Genomic DNA, 7,755 nt, shown 5'->3' with positions numbered 1-7,755 from the left:
TTATACCTTAATACAGCTCTTTATTTAAAAAAAAAAGCAAAACAGCTGCCTACGGATATTTAATTATCTCTTATAACTGGATGTCTGAAGTAGGTGATTCTCAGCTTCATCCAGCAGCTCCACGACGTCATCAGACTCATGCTCTTGCTGTGCTTTAAGTCTGCTGTCCTGATCTCATTGGCCTCTGATCCTCATGCTCATTGTTTCATGGCCCCAAAACGGGAGCCGCAGCTCTGGAAACAAATCCATATATTCGGCAAGAAGAAAAATGGTGTCTGTAAGTTCTTAGCTCGCACCAGTCTCTTTTATAAGAGGATGTCCCCCAGTCGACTCCTCCTGATCTCTCACTGGGCAGAACCAGGTCACATGCCACCCCCATATGCAAAAAGAGGCTGAGTATATGAGTACAGAGCGAATGGAGTGGAGTTACCAAGACTGGCTTAGTGCTGGGGCTGGCCACACTGCCTTGCTGGACTAAAGTGGGGTTCTGTTGGCAAGAGTCAAGGGTGCAGGAGGTTGTGGTGGATATTGAGTGGGCGGCTAAGAGTGTCTCCACACGAGAAAACTAAAAATGTGCTAAATATGTTATTCTTTGTTCCAAGGTTTTACAGCATATGGGTTAAAAGCACAGACTCTGGAGAAAGTCTGCTAGGCTTCAATCCCAGCTTTACCTAACTCACTGTGTGAGTTATGTGAGAACTGAATGAGTTAACAGGTAGAACATTCTTAGAACAATGCCTGGGGTATAATAAGCACTGTATTTGATGTTGTTGTTTAGTCACTAAGTCGTGTCTAACTCTTCTGCAACTCTTTGGACAGTAACCCACTAGGCTCCTCTGTCCATGGGATTTCCCAAGAATACTGGAGTGGATTGCTATTTCCTTTTTTAGGGGATCTTCATGACCGAGGATTGAGCCCATGTCTCCTGCATTGGCAAGTGGGTTCTTTACCGCTGAGCCACCTGCAAAGCTAAGCACAGTATGAGTGATATTATGTGTGCAAATGCATGTGAATGTGTTGTTTTAGCACATCTTTTATTCAACAAATATTTATTGACTATTTGATATGTGCCAGGCAGTGAGCTAGACACTTGGATAAAACAAGATAGATTGCTCCTGAACTTGCTGAGCTTGGGTTCTGAAGAAAGAAATGTATAATAAATATCAATACATGCATAAGATTTTAGATTGTGATAATGCTATGAAGGAAATAAACAGAGTGAGGAGATAGAGACTAGAAGAAACAAGTATCTTAGAGCAAGAAGGAACAACTGAGCTGAGATCTGACCAGTGAGAATGAGTGAGAAGAACTTTCCAGCTAGTAAGAACACTTAGTGCCAGGTCCTGGGGAAGGAAAGAATTTAGTTTTTTCTAAACTGGTTCATAGACCCAATATGGCTAGGACAAGATAAGCAAGGGGGATGGGGCTTAGGTGAGGCTGAAGAGGAGGCCAGGGCCCAGACCGCATGGTGCCTTGTAGACAGTGGAAGTTTCTTGAGCTTTAGTCTTAGTGCAGTGAGAAGCCATTGAAGACAGAAATGATTGGTATAATGTGGTGTTTTTGTAAACTTTTTAAAAATTAAAATATAGTTGATTTATAATTAGGTGTACAGCAAAGTGATTCAGCATTTCAGATTCTTTTCCATCATAGGTTTTTAAAAGATACTGAATAGAGTTCCCTGTGCTATACAGTAGCTCCTTGCTGGTTATCTGTTTTGGACATGTGCTGTGGTCAGTTGCTCGGTTGTGTCCGACTCTTTGTGACCCCATGGACTGTAGCCTGCCAGGCTCCTCTGTCCATGGGATTCTTGACTCCAGTCATGAATACTGGAGGGGGGTGCCATTTCCTTCTCCAGGGGATCTTCCTGACTTCAGGAATCAAACCCGTGTCTCTTGCGTCTCCTGCATTTGCAGGCAGATCCTTTACCACTAGCACCACCTGGGAAGTTTTATACATAGTAGTGCATATCCCAAATTCCTCATTTACCGCTCTCCACGCCTCTCCACCCCCGCTCCACCCTTTCCCTTTTGGTAACCATAAGTTTGTTTTCTCTGTCTGTGATAATGTTTTAATCACTCCAGCTGCTTTGTGGGTTGAAGGGAGACAACAGTAGCCTTAGGGAGACCAGTTGTAAACAATGATGATAGATTGAATGAGGATGGTGGCAAAGAAAATAGAGAAAAGTCCAATGAACTGTGTGTGTGTAATAAGAACCACGTGCTCCACCATTATGCTGCCTCAGTGGAGGATTTCAAACTGTTCCAGATTTTCTCACCTGGGTCAGGGGCCGCTGAGTGCCCTCGCAATCCACCATCCCTCCTTGACGTATCCAGAGACCCACTTCACCTCTAAGTACTGCTTCCGGGTGGCCAACAAGGGTCCAGGGCTGTTGAACAGGGAGGGAGTTGTCCGCATGAGGAGGTCAGGGAAGAGGCAAGCATCATTGGCTGAAAGATGGGTGGGTGTGTGCTGATCACTGACAACTGGAGGAGCTCAGGGAAGACGACCGGGCGCTGACTTGGAGACCCACTGGCGCTGGTGTGCAGTGAGGCTTCCCCTGGAAGAGGATTGACGTTTCTTAGACTTACAATCTTCTGTCCTCATTATCCTTGCCCCTCCTCCTCTTTTTCAGGGAGCCTTTATTTTCACTGTGAAAATAAAGTGAAAGTGTTAGTCACTCAGCTGTGTTCAAGTCTTTGTGACCCCCATCAACATAGCCTGCCAGGCTCCTCTCTCTGTGGAATTCTCCAGGCAAGAATACTGGAGTGGGTAGCCATGCCCTCCTCCAGGGGACCTTCCCGACCCAGGGATCGAACCTGAGTCTCCCAGATTCTTTACTGTCTGAGCCACCAGCGAAGCCCCCAGGCCCACAGTAGTGATAGGGAACTTGCTGCACAAAGAGGCATTTGAATCTCTGTTTTACAGGTAGACTTAATGACTAAGTATTTGCAATCTTGGTTTGCTGTTTCAGAAGTCGTTGACACCTGTCTCTACCCAGGGCAGGGACAGGCTCTCAGCGGCAAATGGGGAAGAATTCCATACCATGGGGAAGGCTGCATTAATTAATACTTTCAAACAGTAAGCAGACACATATATACACATATGATAAGACGATTGTTAGAGCTGCTCTTTTTCTTTCTTTTTAATATCTATTTATTTATTTTTGGCTGTGACGGCTCTTACTTGCAGCGCACAGGATCTTTCATTGTGGTGCCTGGGCTCCAGAGCACATGGGCTCTGTAGTTACGCCCAGGAGACCTCTAGTTGAGGCATGTGAGCTCAGTAGCCCAATAGCACATGGGATTTTAGTTCCTGGACTGGGGATCGAACCTGAGTCCCCTGCATTGGAAGGTGGATTCTTAACCACTGGACCAGGGAAATCCCAGGCCTGCTCTTATAGAACAAGAAATTAGTTCCATTGCTCTAGTCTGAAAACTTTGGGATTAGGGAGGAAGTAGGAGTGTCTCTACACTCCCAAGAGGATGGTTTGGGTGGAGCTCCACAGGATTCAAAGATAAGGAAGAAAGCCACAGAATGGCTCCTCCAACTGCAGCTAAAAAAAGACCCAAGCCGGTCCCACCCCTCTGCCAAAAAGGATGTCTGATAGTCATCTGGCAACCATGATGCTCCCTCCCCTTTTAGTATTAGAAGCTTTAATTAATCACCCAAGTTGCTCTTGATGTTATTTCTAATCAAGTTTCATGTGTGTAAATCTATTAATGGCAAAGGACAAGGGATCCCACAGTGACTTACCTCTGCTCCATACCAAATGGGTGACACTAATCTAAATAATGCTTCCCTGGTGGCTCAGAGGGTAAAGTGTCTGCCTACAATGCGGGAGACCTGGGTTCGATCCCTGGGTCAGAAAGATCCCCTGGAGAAGGAAATGGCTACCCACTCCAGTACTCTTGCCTGGAAAATCCCATGGACTGAGAAGCCTGGTAGGCTACAGTCCATGGGGTCACAAGAGTCGGACACGACTGAGTGACCTCACTTTCAATCTAAATAATAGAGAGCAGACTTGTGGTTGCTGAAAGGATGGGAGGTGGGAGGGAAGAACTGGGAGTCTGGGATTAACAGATACAAACCATTATATATAGGATGGATAGAAAAACAAAGTCCTACTGTATAGCACAGGGAACGATATTCAATATCCTGTGAAAAGGCATAATGGAAAAGAATATATATATCTATATCTCTGAGTCACTTTGCTGTACAGCAGAAATTAACACAATATAGAAAATCAACTATACTTCAATAAAAATGTTTTATTGGACAGCAAGGAGATCAAACCAGTCAATCCTAAAGGAATCAACCCTGAATATTCACTGGAAGAACTGATGCTGAAGCTGAAGCTCCAATACTTTGGCCACCTGATATGAAATGCCGACTCATTGGAAAAGACCCTGTTGCTGGGAAAGATTGAGGGCAGGAAGAGAAGGAGACGATAGAGGATGAGACGGTTAGATGGCATCACCGACTCGATGGAATTGAGTTTGAACAAACTCCAGGAGATAGTGACGGACAGGGAAACCTGGTGTGCTGCAGTCCATGGGGTCACAAAGAGTTGGACACAGCTTAGCGACTGCACAACAAAAACAAAAATGTAATGAAACTAATAAAAATAAATACAATCATAGTCTATAAGACTTTAATTTTACAGCTGAGGCCCAGAGAATTTGGCTGACTCAAGTTGACACAAATAGCTGATGGCCCGAGAACCATCTTAGACTAACTTAGTCTAACTAAGAGGCTGTTGGGTGGAGTTTAATCAAACTGGCTTGACTCCAGTCGGGAGTCTTACCAGGTACTGGGAGCCTGAAAGTGAAAGTATTAGTCACTCAGTTGTGTCTGACTCTTTGCGACCCCATGGACTGCAGCCCGCCAGACTCTTCTGTCCATGGAATTCTCCAGGCAAGAATACTGGAGGGGGTTGCCATGCCCTTCTCCAGGGGATCATGGCAGCCCAGGGAGCAAACTCAGGTCTCCCGCAGTGCAGGCAGACTCTTTACTGTCCGAGCCACTGGGGATGAGAACTCCCATACCTGTTCATAATGCAAAATGGCCTTTTGCTAAGTTGTACTCATGGAGAACTGAACTTAAACTTAGTCTCATTGACTTAAAAGTAGCAGGAGAGCCAAGGGGAAGAATTTGTAGAAGATATTAGAACAAGGACAGTTCTGTTACTTCCAAGTACTGTATCTATAGTGACAGAAACTGTTGACAACAATGGGCAGCCAAGGAGAGGTCCAGCCAGCACTCCTGGGGCAATGATCGGGCCAGCCTGCCTCTCCAAGGTTCTGAACTCTCTGAGGGGAACCTGGAAGACTGGTGCTGCGGAAACAGGACCTGAGGAAGCCAGCAGCCAAGACTGCCAGAGGGCCACATTGGATACCTAACTTTCAGTTAGCACGTGTGCCATGCTTAGTCGCTCAGTCCTGTCTGACTCTGCAACTACATGTACTGTAGCCGCCGGGCTCCTCTGTCCACGGGGATTCTCCAGGTAAGAATACTGGTGTGGGTAGCTGTTCCCTTCTCCAGGGGATCTTCCCAACCCAGGGATTGAATCCAGGTCTCCCGCATTGCAGGCAGATTCTTTACCATCTGAGCCACCAGGGAAAGCCCAAGAATACTGGAGTGGGTAGCCTATCCCTTCTCCAGGGGAACTTCTCGACCCAGGTTCCAAGTGGGGTTTCCTGCATTGCAGGTGGATTCTCTACCGTCTAAGCCACCAGGATCAGTTATTACATATAAAGGAGCAAAAGGTGAAGGAGATAATTAGGTGTGTATTTGCAGAGCTGAGCTGCATATAAAAACCTGACAGATTCACATTGTGGTAGCTGCGGCCTGAGACAGCATGGTCTGGTTCTCAGGAACCTGTTCTCCAGAAAGGTACAGTCAAAGTTTTGGTAGTAACTTCATCCTAGGAGATGGGCCCTGGTGAGTCTGGAATCCAGGATGGGTCAGATTCTGTGCAGTCTGGACCTGTACAGCTTCTTCCACTGGTCATTGTGGTTGAAATGAATGTACAGGCAGCCTTCAAGGAGAGAAGGGCAAGAAAAGATGTTGGAGGGGACTTCCCTGGTGGGAAGACTTCCCTTGGTGGGACTTTACTGGTGGTCCAATGGCTAAGACCGTGCTCCCAATGCAGGGGGTCCAGGTTTGATCCCTGGTCAGGAAACTAGCTCCCACTGCTGCAACTAAAGATCCCACATGCTGCAATGGAGATCAAAGATCCTGCATGCTGCAACTAAGACCCTGTGCAGCTAAATAAATAATTAAAATAAAATAAGAAAAAAATGTTGGAGAAGGAAACAAATAGCCTGGAGATAAAATAGGGCTTTGTTAGCAAGAGACAGGCCCAGGTTTTTGAGGGGGAAGATAGAAGTGTTTTTGCAATTTGGAGAGCAATACCTGGGTGCCTGCTTTATATATCAGGAGCTGTGCTGAAGCACTGGGGTGTATGGGGTGCCTGAGGTTAGTAAGGTGAACAAAGCAGAGGCCCCCCCTTCCACTGGTCCACACTCTACTCTGAATGCATGTGTCTGAGGCATACTTTCTCCTGTGTATCAATTGGTTCTACTCATCTTACTGCAATCTTCAACAGTCTGGGGCCTTCCACAGTCCCGAAAGGAAGAGGGGGAAGTTGTGATGGCAAATTATGGAATAGTATAAAGCTCTCAAAAAAATCTTTGCTCAATTCTCCTTTTTTTTTTTTTAAATTTGATTCTTTTATTACATTTCACAACTACTTTAGCGCTGAGAGTTCACCATGGTGTCACAAGATTCAGTTTGGTGTTATTGAAATGTGCTATTAAATGTGTTTAAGGGTGTGTGATCATATCAGATGATGAGAACTATCTCCTGGGAAAATATTTTAGGTCAATGGTTCTTTTTTTTAATTTTTAAAAAATTTATTTATTTTTAATTGGAAGGTGATTGCTTCACAGTATTGTACTGGTTTCTGTCATATTCAACTTGCCTTTCTTGAGGCCAGATTATCCTAACATCAAAACCAGACAAAGACATCACATGAAAAGAGTTGTAAATGACCATACTCTGTTAAAGGGTCCTATTCATTTCCTATGTTTACTTGGCTTTTCTTTGCAGAATTTTATCTTGACATACATACATCTAATTTTAGGGATCTAGAATCCATGTTTGTGTTAGTTAACATGGCCTTAAATCCCATTTTGTTTAACAAATACTTATTCATCACTACCATACATGAGGTCTACTGAAGGTATCTACAAGAGCCTTCAGCGCATTGTGTGAAAACCATCTGTGAGTCCGACCCCCCTCCACAAGGCAGCATTCATGTCTCACTCAGGCCTGTGTCTCCAACACCTCACACAGGCCATCCCCATAGGACTAGACACTCAATACATGTTTGGAGACTGTATGTCAAAATGTGGATACACCTTTAATAGGAGGCTGAGCCAACAAGAGTGCCAATAGAGTGATGGGGATTGGGTAATAAATTCTAGATTTAGGTGGTAGGGGTTTGGGGGACAGACAACAATAATGGGAAAGAAGCCTGGGAAGTGGGATAGAATCAGATTGCAGTGAGGCTGAAAGCCCATGCTAAACAGATGGAATCTAGTCTTGTGTCCATGGGGAAGATTGAAGGGTTTGGGGACAATAAAAGATCATTTCAGTTTTTAAAAAGAAAATTCTTGTAAAGCCCATATGTGTATTAGTTAGGGGGCTTTTCATTGAGAGTAACAGAAAAGCTGATTCTCATGAACATAAAAA

Source organism: Bubalus kerabau, chromosome 7, assembly GCF_029407905.1.
Source record: "Bubalus kerabau isolate K-KA32 ecotype Philippines breed swamp buffalo chromosome 7, PCC_UOA_SB_1v2, whole genome shotgun sequence".
NCBI classification, from domain to species: domain Eukaryota; kingdom Metazoa; phylum Chordata; class Mammalia; order Artiodactyla; family Bovidae; genus Bubalus; species Bubalus kerabau.
Note: the sequence above shows the minus strand (reverse complement) of the source record.